This window comes from Myotis lucifugus, unplaced genomic scaffold (assembly GCF_000147115.1).
Source record: "Myotis lucifugus unplaced genomic scaffold, Myoluc2.0 scaffold_2200, whole genome shotgun sequence".
NCBI lineage: Eukaryota > Metazoa > Chordata > Mammalia > Chiroptera > Vespertilionidae > Myotis > Myotis lucifugus.
In genome coordinates, this window is record NW_005873248.1 from 1 (window position 1) to 14,126 (window position 14,126).

General features: G+C 40.7%; 1 pseudogene; it reads right to left on the reverse strand.

Moving 5' to 3' along the window:
* Window positions 1-3,215: 3,215 nt before the first annotated feature.
* On the reverse strand, window positions 3,216-5,865 carry LOC102423681 (annotated as a pseudogene).
* Between the last annotated feature and the right edge of the window lie 8,261 nt (window positions 5,866-14,126).

Genomic DNA, 14,126 nt, shown 5'->3' on the forward strand with positions numbered 1-14,126 from the left:
ACCAATAATGAATTCTTCCGTCCGATGAGCATGATCTTTCTTTCCCTCTATTTTAGTGTCTCCATCGATTCCTTCCAGGAATGTTACAGGTCTTTGGGGTCAGGTCTCAACCTCATCAAAATCGATTCCCTAGGTTTTTACTCTTTTTATACAATTGCAAATGAGACTGTTTCTTAACTATTCTTTCTTTCTTTTTTTTATCTCTTTATTGTTGAGAGTATTACAGATATTGCCCCCCTCTACCTGGATCCCACCCCGCCCCAGTCCTTCACATCCCTATTTATTGTCTGTGTCCATGGGAGACGCACATATGCATATAAGTTCTTTAATCTCTTCCCGCCCCCTCCCCACTTCTCAGTTTATTCCATGTTTCCCTGACTTTGGTTCTATTTTATTCATTAGATTATTTTGTTCATAGATTCCTTGTTTGTTTATTTTGATTTTTAGATCCAATTATTGATGGATATGTATTTATTGACTATTTACTGTTTATATTTCTTCTTCTAGACTTAGTATATAGTATCATGTCATCTGCACGTGACAGTTTTACTTCTTCCATTCCAATTTAAATGTATCTCATTTCTTATCTGGAAAAAGTGGGAGTGGAATTTTTGTTTTGTTACTGATCTTAAAGAAAAAGTTTTTAGCTTTTCACTGTTGAGCATGATGTTAGCTATGGTTTGTCATATATGGCCTTCATTATGTTGAGGTATATTGCCTCTCTCCCCACTTTGCTGATAATTTTTATTATAAATAGATGCTAGATTTTGTCAAATGATTTTTCTGCATCTATTGATCATGACATAATTTTTATCCTTCATTTTGTTTATGTGGTATATCATGTTAATTGATTTGTGGATATTGAACCAACCTTGGCATCCTGGGAATAAATCCCATTTGGTCATGGTGTATGATCTGTTTTAAAGTATTGTTGGATTTGGTTTGCTAATATTTTATTGAGGATTTTTACACCCATGTTCATCAGGGATATTGGCTTATCATTTTCTTTCTTTCTTTTTTTGTAGTATCTTTGTCTGGCTTTCTTTTCTTTTTTTTTTTTGAAGACTAATTTTTTTAAAATTAAATCATTATTGTTCAGATTATTACAATTGTTCCTCTTTTTTCCCCCCATAGCTCCCATCCACCCAGTTCCCACCCCACCCACTACTCTTATCCCCCCTCCCCCCACTGTCCTCATCCATAGGTGTACGATTTTTTTCCAGTCTCTTCACTCTGAACTCTTTCTGGCTTTCATATTAGGGTAATGCAGGCCTTGTAAAATGAGTTTGGGAGCTTTCCCTTCTCTTCAGTTTTTTTTTGGAATAGTTGGAGAAGGAGAGGTATTAATCCTTCTTTGACTGTTTGGTAGAATTCACTTGTGAAGCCACCTGGCCCAGGACTTTGGTTTGTTGGCAGTTTTTTGATTACTGATTCAATTTCATTTCTAGTAATCAGTCTGTTCAGATTTTCTATTTCTTTCTGATTAAGTCTTGGAAGAGTGTATGTCTTTTATTTTTTATTTTAAACAATTAATTAAAAAATCTTTATTGTTGAAAGTATTACATATGTTCCCTTTTCCCACCCATTGACTCCTTCTAGTCTCCCGCCCTCCCCACCCCCCGTCCCTGCCCCAGGCTTTCACCACCCTATTGTCTGTGTCCAGGAGTTATGCATATATGCATACAAGTTCTTTGGTTGATCTCTTCCCACCCACCCCTATCTTCCCTCTGAGGTTTGGCAGTCTAGTCCATGCTTCTATGTCTCTGGATCTATTTTGTTCATTAATTAAGATTGAATGTCTTTTTTAAAAAAATATATTTTATTGATTTTTTACAGAGAGGAAGGGGAGAGAGATAGAGAGCTAGAAACATCGATGAGAGAGAAACATCGATCAGCTGCCTCCTGCACATCTCCCACTGGGGATGTGCCCGCAACCCAGGTACATGCCCTGGACCGGAATCGAACTTGGGACCTTTCAGTCCGCAGCCCGACACTCTATCCACTGAGCCAAACCGGTCTCGGCTGGAATGTCTTTTTTATTTTTAAATATATTTGAATTGATTTCAGAGAGAAAGGGAGAGGGAGAGAGAGATAGAAACATCAATGATGAGAGAGAATCATTGATCGGCTGCCTCTTGCATGCCCCCCACTGGGGATCAAGCCTGCAACCCGGGCATGTGCCCTTGACCAGAATCAAACTCGGGACCCTTCAGTCTGCAGGCCGACACTCTATTCACTGAGCCAAACCAGCGAGAGCTAGATTGTATGTCTTTTAATTAGTGTATTTATACTATTCACATCTAAGTGGTTACTTAATAGTTGGATTCATATCTACCATATTTTTAACTATTTATTGTTTGTTGCATTTTTTTCCTGCCTTTTCTGCCTTCTTAGTTTTAATATAACATCTTAGCATTCCATGTCTGTCTTCTCTTAGCATATCAGTTGTACTTATTTAAAAAATGTTTGCACTACTTGCCCAAGAGTTTGCAGCATACTTCACAACTAATCTGGTAATGCTTCATATATAATGCAGATATTTATAATACTGTATAGTATTCCAAATCCTTCTTCACATCCTTCATTACACTTATCATTCATTTCAATTACCAATTAGCCATAATCACACAATACATCATTGCTATTATTATTTTGAACAAAATATAGTCCATTCTGCATATATTGTTTAAAACATATGTTTTATTAAATTTAATATATATTTTATTAAATATATATTTTATTAAATTTCTTTTCAGAAACCATGCAAGCAAAAAGTAAAATATTTAAAGTGTTGAAAGAGTCCTCTGGTGTGGCTCAGTAGTTGAGCGTCAACCCATGAAACAAAAGGTCACTGGTTGGATTCCTAGTCAGGGCACATGCCTGGGTTGCAGGCTCAATCCCCAGTGAGTGGCGTGTAGTAGGCAACTGGTCGATGTTTCTCTCTCAATGATGTTTCTATCTCTCTCTCCCTTCCTTTCTTCCTCAAATCAATAAAACATATTTTTTGAAAAGGAGAAAAGTTCAATCTTCTCTCTTAAAAAAAGCTTTTACTTTTCTTATTTTTAATTTATCTAATAGATAACAACTAGGCCTTGGTAGCAGCTAGGCCCTGCCACCACTGTGCTTGGCTGAGTTCACAAATCTGTTGTAACCTGTAGCTTCCCTGTAATGTCTCTGGCTCTCTTCCCCTGCTAACATTTGTTTCCTGGAAGTCATTAAAACCTTCTGCCACTGCTATAGCTGCTGCTGCTGCTGCTGCACCTGCCATAGCCACCTTGGTTTCATAGTTTGGCAAAGTATAGGCTTCCACCACCATAGAGGCCAGAGCTTCTGGCTCCAAAGTTTCCTCCTTTCAATTTAAAGAACAAACTGAACTACCAAGCAAAATAGAGACAGACTCATAGAGAGCAGGCAGACAGCTCGGGGGTTGAGGGGAAGGTGGGGGAGAGGGGTTGAGCAAAAAAGAAAAAAAAAAGAGAACTCATGGACAGAGATGACAGTGTGGTGATTGCAGGGGTGAAGGGGGATGGGTGGAGGTGGAAGAGGGCATAGAGGAAATAAATGGTGATGAGAAAATAAAATAATCAAAGTTTCTTTTTTTGGTGGGTCCAAAATTTGAAGATTGATCATTGTAATTGCTGAAATCCTTGTAGCTTCTGCCACCTCCAAAATTGCTTCCACTACCACTGCCAAAGCCACCTGTGCCTCCTCCATGGTTATAGCTGTCACAGCTGCCACTCTCACTATAGCCACTGCCCTGGATTCCATAACCCTGTCCACCACTTCCACAGGTTCTGCTTCCTCCAGGATATCAGGGAACCTCTTCCATAGCCACCATCATTACCAAATCCACTGGAGCCATCCCCACTGCGACCATATCCACCACTATCATGGCTGCCACCAAAGCCACCTTGACCACTGAAGTTTCCCCCATGATCGAAGTTGTCCTTCCCACCAAAACCACCTCCACAACTTACTCCGAAGTTTCCAGAATGACTTTGACCTCTTTGGCTGGATGAAGTACTAGCCATCTCATCTTTTGCTTACACAGGGCTCTTCTTACCTCACAGTGGTGGCCATTCACAGATGGTATTTCTGAATGACAACCTTGTATACAGAGTTATGGTCATCAAGGGTAACAAAAGCAAAGTCTTTCTTTTTGCCACTGCCCCGGTCAATCATGATTTCAATCACTTCAATTTTCCCATACTGTTCAAAATAATCTCTTAGGTAATGTTCTTCAGTGTCTTCTTTGATACCACCACCAAAAATCTTTTTCAGAGTTAAGTGGGCACCAGGTCTTTGAGAATCTTCTCTTTGGTTCCACAACTCTTCCACCCACCTCATGTGGCCTTGCATTCATGGCTGCATCCACCTCCTCCACAATGGCACACATGACAGACCCAAAGCCTCTGGAGCACTCGGTGTTTGGATGTCTCATCACCACACAGTCTGTGAGCGTCCCCATTGCTCAGAAAGGCTTCTCAGATGCTCACAGGTTGTTTCAAAGCTCAAACCTCTGATAAAGAGCTTCTGCAGCGGTTCCAGCTTTTTGGGGAGACTCTGACTTAGAGAGATGACTGCGGGAGGGGCGGGCAGTGTTGTTCATGCCTAGAGTAGTCTCACCTAAGCAGGTAGACTTGCACCTCCATCTAGCCTGCGTGAGCACAAAACAAGAGAAGGCCTCCCAAGTCCATGCAATAGGACAGGAGAGCTATGAGCTAGAACCATTTGTGCCCAAAAGAGGGCATGAAGCAACAATTGTGTCACATAGATTTTAAAACATAGTATAGGGGGAGATGCATAAGTAACAGCAAGAGTTATAGAGCAATATCATTAATGTGAATTAAAAACACAAGCAGAAACACCACCACACTACTGTAGACACATCACACTCATACCATATATGCAGACTCATTTCAATCACCGTATATAGGGCCTTGTGGGGTGGGGAGTGATGAGTGGGACTGAGGATGGAAGATGAAAGGAAAGAGAATAGAAACTGAGGGGCCTCATGGAAATTGATGACAAAACAGTATCATAACCCAAGGAGAGTGAGTTAAAACATCTATTTTCTGCCTCCTCTAGCTTAATGGATCTGCTTTTCCTGGACCCTCCCAAAACCCACATTACACATAGGACATCTGGCTTCAGGTTCCTTGAAAGCAGGAACTGTGCCAAACCCAGGACATGTTCCTCACAGCCTGTGGCTGGGGCTCATTATGTAATACTGCTCTCTAATCTTCTCCAATGACTTGATTTGAAAAGGAGGCACACAAGGTCAACCTAAGGCCCCACACCTACATTTCCCAGAGATCCCTGGGTGACTCTACCATAAGTAGACTCCAGGGAAGGAGCAGTTTGGACAGCTCTCTTTGTGCTGGCTCTGCAAGTGGGAGGACTGCAGTCACCCTGGTCCTGGTGTGGGCTCTAGCAGACTTGGTAAGTAACTTTTTTATGCTTTGAAACTGGGAATTTATCCTATCTCCAATGTGAGTCCAGGAGACTAGATAATGCACCATTCCTGAATTTCAAGTCCAAAGGTGTTTCAAAAAATTCTGACATGCTTTATAGTGTAATCGTGGAAATAACAAACCTTTGGGCCAAACTGTCGGGATTAGGGTCATAGCCATACCACATCCTCGCTGTGAGACCTGGGCATGGCTCAAAGTGAGTTTCTCTGCCAGTAAAATGAAGCTCCTTAGAGAGCTTACTTAAAAGGCTTGTGAGGATCAAAGAAGAGGATTAAAGAGCGAATGTGTTTCAGGGAATTGAATTCCCACATTGGATAACTGAAACAGTGATGTCCATCTCTTCTGTCCCAAAGGGCCCAGTTAGTTCTGCTGGCGGCAGATGCATAACCATTCCTGCTCCCTCTGTATTATATGATCAGAACTTCTTTAATCCAAATAGCCAGGGAGGCTGGGATGCATTGTCAAACTACTGGAAGGAGACTCAGGGGGAGGATCTCCAGGAGCCATAATCTACAAGAATCAACTCCTTCACTGTCAGGCAGACTGAGGACATCCTCGCTGGCAGGGCTGTGCAGAATTCCATGGGAGAGCAGACAGCCCCAGCAGCCAGGGGCTTAAGGGCTTTCAGCTCCACCCGCTGCTCCCCTGCTCTAGCTCAATATCCACCTCAACACCTGGGTGGGCTCTTCTTTTGGGGGGGGGGGAATAAACTGCTCCTTCCCTTTGGAAGGGCCCTCACTTTAGTTTTATGCTCACGAAACTATTGATTCAAAAAGAAGTTGTTAACTCTCAACTACTTACTCTATCCCACCCAGAGACTTACTTTGTTTGCATATGTGCTTAAAGAGTCAGAACCAACTTCCATGAGCAGACTATCTCTGGATCAATCAGCTTTTATTCTTCTATATTAGGCTCTTGGTTACAGTTTCATTTAAGGTGAAGAGGAAAGATCTTTTAACCAACTTGAAAATTGCTGTTGTATGTGAAAGAATTCTAGAGGTGAGGAACAAGTCCGTTCTGCATATGAATCTGCTCTGCAGTGTATATGAATCACTCAATAGGGTGATTTGCAAAGGAAGTAGCATATGGCAGAGGGATAAAACAAACAGTAGGTCCCACTTCAATACTGACCATTCAACAAAACAACAGGCATTGCTGCGATCCACAGGAAGAGGTCCCTCTTTTGTCTGACGTGCGAGGCCCTCTGAAATTGGCCTCATTCTGTGTGTCTGACCTTTCTTCCATACCACTTTCCAAAATGCACACTCATATGTCTCAAGTCAGGTTCCCAAGATTCAGACACTCAGACAAGGATTTATGTGCAAGTAATTTACTATGGAAGTGCTCCTGGGAGTGACCAATAAGTATTGGAAAAGTGAGACTGGATAGAGCAGCGGTTCCCAACCTCTGGTTTGCGACCCCTTTGGCGGTCGAACGACCCTTTCACAGGGGTCGCCTAAAACCAGCCTGCATATCAGATATTTACATTATGATTCATAACAGTAGCAACATTACAGTTATGAAGTAGCAACGAAAATAATTTTATGGTTGGGTCACAACATGAGGAACTGTATTTAATGGACCAGAAGGTTGAGAACCACTGGGATAGAGGAAGAATCCTAGCGGGTATGAGATTCAGAAAAATCCCCAACTTCAGCTTGAGTTTCAGTGTGGCTATGAATTATGTCTTAGACTTTGCCAGACACAATGCAAGGTTATAATACCTTGAGCCAGAAACTCATTCACTCAAAGCTGCACTGGCAGGATAGGCATTCCCTGGCTTGCCAGCTGTCTGCATAGGAAGGAAAAGCAGCTCCAGGAGTTCTTAAGAGGTCCTCCAAAGAGAGGCTAGGGTGCAGGTCCTTAAGCATGAGGACACAGAAGCCAGTCCAGAGGCACAGTGAAATGGTAAAAGACATCTGAAGGGACCTGGGTGGTACAAACAGAATTCTCCTCATAGTAACCTCAGTCCTGAAGCCTCGTCAATCCCATGTGCCCCCTGTAGGTACACTGAGCATGCTCTATTCCTAACCCCTCTGTACATGGTGGAGGCCAGTAGGTCTAATGGGTTTCATTTACTTTAGACAGAGAATACCCTCTCCAACTCCCTTCAGGCTCCACTCTGCCCCAATTATTATACTGGATGCTTCCTGCCTTTCCAGTTCAGTCATTTAACCAGATTACATTCCAGTGTTAAGCATGCTTGATCAAATTTTCCTAAAAATTTGGTATCTTTGATTTTTACATTTCATTTTTTGCTTTTGGTGAGTTACTCCTGGGTCTTTCTTCTTTCCTGAGATATACTCAACATTGAGCTCAGATATTGATTCACTAGAACATCTGTCTTATTGGTGCAGGTGATCTGCTTAGACTCTTTCTACTTTAATCATATCACATACATGAGCACATTTCCATTTACTTAATCATCACCTTTAACTAAGATTAATATACAACATCATTTCTGGCATGGCAACTTTGAAGATCTGAGTTTTAATACTAGATAAATGAATAATCTTGGGGAAATAATTTCAATCCATGAACTTATAACTTCCTCTTCTTAGAATTAAATATAAGTATAGGTATCAAATTCTTAAATTTGACCCTAGAAAATAGTAAGTATTTAAAAAATAGTAATTACTATTAATCAATTATTTGTTTACTTGTATTTTTATTTCTAAAAGTTTTGTAACATCTTTAGGAGAAAGCTAATCAGCACAAATAATTGTAATTACATGTTAGAAAAATCATATTTTCTAGCATTGAGAAAAAAATAAAGGAAAAAACTTTATAAACATTTTCCAAACTCTCTTAAATTGCATAGAAAAAGACTAGAAATAAATACACCAAATTATTGATTATAATTCTTTCTTAGTGTTGAAATTAGGAAAATTTTTTCTCTTCAAAGAATTCAGAATTTTTTTAGTGTATCATAAGGACTTAAAAAATGATTCTGTAGGATAGGACAGTGGTCGGCAAACTCATTAGTCAACAGAGCCAAATATCTACAGTACAACGATTGAAATTTCTTTTGAGAGCCAAATTTTTTAAACTTAAACTATATAGGTAGGTACATTGTTATTAACTTAATTAGGGTACTCCTAAGGCTTAGGAAGAGCCACACTCAAGGGGCCAAAGAGCCCCATGTGGCTCTCGAGCCGCAGTTTGCCGACCACGGGGATAGGACATACTTTCTAAAAGATTCCACTAATGTGCAGAAAACACATTAGAAATCAACATTAGTAAAAAGGAGTCAACTTTTACTATATATTTTTGTTCAAGTAAACATGTTAATTTAACATTTCTATTTCCATAAAACTGGTTCATTCAATACCCACAATTCTCATAACTTTTCTACTCAGTTTTGTAATAAAAGGAGCCAATATTGTCCATCAGTCCTTTGCTGTGGCCTCTCCTTTCTTTTTTCATTTTGATTTCTACTTCATTGGCCATTTAGGAGGTAACACTTTATTGGGGTAGTTAGCTCATCATTCATTCATTCCTCAGGTTCTTTCATTTTTGAGATTATCTTCATATTCATGATACCTTTGTGATTAAATGAAATACTAGCTGAGAATAGTATTTTGGGATCAGACTTTTCTCTTAACTTGGTAACATATTTCTGTGGAATGTTCTGATGCCAGCCTGATAGTTTCTCCCTTCTAAAGAGTTTGCTTTTCTGCCAATACCCAAGTAGTTTTCTTCATTTTTTTTTCTTTTATTTCTAGAGTTTGGACCAGGAAGAAGAAACATTCTAAGTGTTCTGAATTAAAACGAAAAATTATTCTACATCTAACTTCCTTAGAAAGATATTAAGTGCATTTCTGAGACATCTCAGTGGGCTCCCTAAGTGTGTTTACTCTGTCCTTTTAGTCTTCTCTTATACTTATGAGCAAGTCAAAAAAGGAGGGGTGTATCACTACATATCTAAGCAATAAGCCAATATGTAATCTTTATAATGTTTTCAGTCAGTTAGATCCTAGCAACTATTTTCTAAATGCTTCCATATTTCACCATATATCATAACTTTAGTAGTACACAACCCCTTAAATTTAGTCATGGGATGCTCAGGTATAATTTGGTTATAACATGTTGCTTACATCCAGGAACCTAACAGAACTGGCTTCTTTGGAATGGACTTGAAATTACTAAATTCTAAGTTAACATATCTTTAAAAAATACACAGAAGCCCTAACCGGTTTGGCTCAGTGGATAGAGCGTCAGCCTGCGGACTGAAAGGTCCCAGGTTTGATTCCAGTCAAGGGCATGTACCTTGGTTGCAGGCACATTCCCAGTGGGGGCTGTGCAGGAGGCAGCTGATCGATGTTTCTCGCTCATCGATGTTTCTAACTCTCTGTCCCTCTCCCTTCCTCTCTGTAAAAAATCAATAAAATATATTTAAAAATACACAGAGAACAAAATATAGCTTTTAAAGAAAAGTTATAAAGTAATTTCCAAATAAAAGGAATGTAGGACAACCCAAGAACAAAACGGTCAGGCAGGTCTAAACAATATTTTTCTTGTGCCACATCACCCACCCTCTTTACTTACTCAGCACTGCTTCTGCAGGTAGAGGCAGAGAGGGTTTGGGATGGGCTCGTTAAATTATAGTAGTTCTCTCTGTGTCTGAGAGGTAGAGTTTTAGAGCTTGTGTAGATATTGATGAAGGATACAGATGCAAGTTAGGATGAGAAGAATGAAATGAACTATATAGATTTTGGGGGAAAATGTTAGTCATTAAGTGTAGAGAAAGCAGAAACACTAGCAGAATGGGAAGAATAGCTGATCAAAAAAGACAAATAGGAGAATCCAAAAGTAATGACATTAGGAGGGGCAACAGAAACACTCAGCAACTTCTACAACACCAGGCCCCCAGCAGACTCCCATGAACCCAGGACCTTGCCTCAACCCAGCACCTGCCAGTGTCAGTAACCTTATGATACAAGATCCCAATAGCATCCCATGAACCAAGGCTCCAGGCTCATCTTAGTGACAGCCAGCTGTAGGAGCCCCAGGTAGCTCCCATGGTCCACAGAAACTTCCTTGGTACCAGGTACCCAAGGAGTCCCTATTAATCCAAGTTCCTCGTTAACCCTGGTACCTCCTGGCTACAAGAGCTGTAGACAGCACCTATGGACCCAATTGGCTCCCACAGCACCATGCTTTCAGCAGGTTCCTGCACACCCAAGTCCCTATCTCACTTTGGTGCCAACCACCTAGAGCAGCCCTAGGTGTTTCCTGTGGCCCTAAGGTAGTTCTAAAGGCATCAGCCTCCCATCAGTCTCTCACAAATCGAGGCCCAAGTTTCACTCTAGTTCCTGCCAACTCCAATAGCTCTAGGCAGCTGTATTGCTCAAATCAGCTTCATTGTCTACAGGCTCTCAGAGAACTACTGTGAATGAGGTTCTTGGCCCACCAGAGTACTAGCAAGCTCAGGCTGCCATATGCGGCTTAGAGGCCACAGACAGCCCATTGGTTCCAGTCAGACTCTTCAGCTCCAGGATCCTAGATGGCTCCCTGATCCACACCAGTACCTACTGGTTTACATGGCCCCAGGCCTTTCCAGTGGCACCGGGCTTTTAGCCCACCCAGGCACCAGCTGATTCCCATGACAACAAGCTTCCAACTGTTTCTGTAAGCCCATGTTTCAGGCTCATCCCCAGCACCAGCTGGCTCCCCTACACCAAGGGCAGCTCCCAGTGGGCTTTAGCTAACCAAGACATGTCCCAGCAGAACTAGGCCTGTGGCCCTGGGCGGCTTCCTACTAATGTCCATGAACCCAGACTCCAGGGGGCACCTCTGAACCCAGGTTCCCAGCAGAGCCCAGCACTAGGCTGAGTACTGCCATCCTGGCTTTGGACCTAACCTAGCCCCAGCTGCACAAGACTTCCAAAGGAAGTGCTTACACAGAAACTACACAGACTCCCCACCCAGAATTTCTGGACGGGCTGACTGGTGAAATGCTTTGACTGTAGAAGTCAGCCTGTAAAGACTGGAAGATCTTTATATGGACAGACATCAATGCAAGTCCATAGGCATCATGAATAATCAAGGAAATATAACTCTTCCAAAGGAAACTAATAAAATTCCAAAACTAACCCTAAAGGAATGAAAACCTATAAACTGTTTGACAAAGAATTCAGAATAATCCTCTCAAATTCAGTGAAGTACAAGAAACACAGAAAATGAAATTAAATTAGAAAAAATAGTTAGAAAAATAATGTATTGAGAAAATAAATAAGAAACAAAAGTCATTAAAAAACAAAGCAGAGCCCTAACCGGTTTGGCTCAGTGGATAGAGTGTTGGCCTGTGGACTGAAGGGTCCCAGGTTCAAATCTGGTCAAGGGCATGTACCTTGGTTGCGGGCACATCCCCAGTAGGAGGTGTGCAGGAGGCAGCTGATCGACGTTTCTCTCTCATCAATGTTTCTAACTCTCTATTCCTCTCTGTGAAAAAATCAATAAAATATAAAAAAGCAGAAATTCTAGAATTAAACAGTAAAATGACTGTACTGAAGATTTCAATAGAGCTTCACAGCAGACCTGACCAAGAAAACAATCAGTGAACTATAATACAGACCACTGAAATCATACAGTCAGAAGAGTACAAAGAAAAAAGGATGAATAAGAATAAAGAAAGCCTATGTTAATTATGTGATATGACTAAAGAAACAATCGATACTTTATTGGAGTCCCTGGGGAGGAGGGTGTGGGGGGAGAAAAACTTAAAGGAATAATAGGTGAAAAATTCCCAAACCTGACAAGAGATTTAGATATCTAATTCATGAAGTTAATGTCACCTCAAAATTTCAACCTAAAATAATCTTTTCCAAGACATAATAATAAAATGGTCTAAAATCAAAGACAAGAGAGAATTTTAAAATCAGTAACAGAAAAAAAATCTCACATTAAGTACCCCCCCAATCCCCTACCCCCCCGCCCCCCCACCAGGAGGTTTATCGGCACTTTTCTCAGCAGAAATCTCACAGGGCAAGAAGAGAGTGAGATGATATACTCAAAGTACAGAAAGGAAAAATAAAACTGTCAAACAAGAATACTTAGCAGCAAAGTAGTCTTTCTTAAAGTTGAAAGAAAAGGATGTTATGTAGCAAAAGAAAACATATGAAAATATAAAATATGCTGGTAAAGTATGTAATAACTGAGAATGCTTTAATAATGTAATATGGTAGTGTGCTATCACTTAAGTCGAGCATAAAGGCTTAAAGGACACTGCCATATGTCAATTACATCTCAACTAGAGGCCCGATGCATGAAATTCGTGTAAGAGTAGACCTTCCTTCCCCCAGCTGCCAGCACTGGCTTCCCTCTGTCACCGGGGACCCGGGCTTCCCTCTGGCCGCCAGCAGGCACCTGTGACCTGAGCTTCCCTTGCAGCCCCGGCTTGGTCCGGAAGGTCGTCCGGAAGGACATCCAGCCTAATTAGCATATTACACTTTTATTATTATAGATAAAACTGGGGGGAAGGTCCTAAGTTTAGATAACTAAAAAAATGAAACAACAAAACACAGCATGTTACTGATGTAAAAATTACACGTTACACAAAGTAACAGAAACAAGATCCCAGAAATAAACCCACTCACATATGGTCAAATAATATTTGACGAGGGAGTCAATAAAGTTACACAGAGAAAGGATAGTCTCTTTAATACGTAGAAAACTGGACAACTATGTGCAGAAGAATGAAATTGACTTTTATCTTACACCACTCACAAAATTAACTCACAAGGTTTAAAAAGTTAAAGGTACCCCCAAACTGTAAAACTACTAGAAAATACATAGGGGGGAAGCTTCTTGACATTGGTTTTGGCACTGATTTTTTAGATATGACAAGAAAAAGCTCAAGCAACAAGAGCAAAAATCAACAAGTGGGACTATTTCAAACCAAAAAGCTTCAGTCAGCAAAGGAAATAATCAGAAAATTAAAAATGCAACCTGTAGAATGGGAGAAAACATTTGTAAACCATCTATCTGGAGAAAACATTTGTAAACCATCTATCTGACAAGGGGTTAATATCAAACACATACAAGAAACTCATTCATATGCAGACTGGTGCAGCCATGGAGAACAGTGTGGAGTTTCCTCAAAAAACTAAAAATGGAACTCCCATTTGACCCAGTGATCCCACTTCTAGGAATATATCCCAAGAAACTAGAAACACCAATCAGAAAGGATATATGCACCCCTATGTTCATAGCAGCACAATTCACCATAGCTAAGATTTGGAAACAGCCTAAGTGCCCATCAGCAGATGAGTGGATTAAAAACTGTGGTACATCTACACAATGGAATACTAAGCTGTGGTAAAAAAGAAGAAATTCTTACCATTTGTAACAGCATGGATGGAACTGGAGAGTATTATACTAAGCGAAATAAGCCAGTCAGAGATAAATATCACATGATCTCATTCATTTGTGGAATATAATGAACAACATAAACTGATGAACAAAAACAGATCCAGAGACAGAGAAACATCCATCAGACCATGAAACCTCAGAGGGAAAATAGGGGAGGGTGGGGGTAAAGGGGAGAGATCAACCAAAGGACTTGTATGCATGCATATAAGCTAACCAATGGACACAGACAACAGGGGGGTGAGGGCATGAGTGAGGGGGTGGGCGGACAATGGGGGGGAT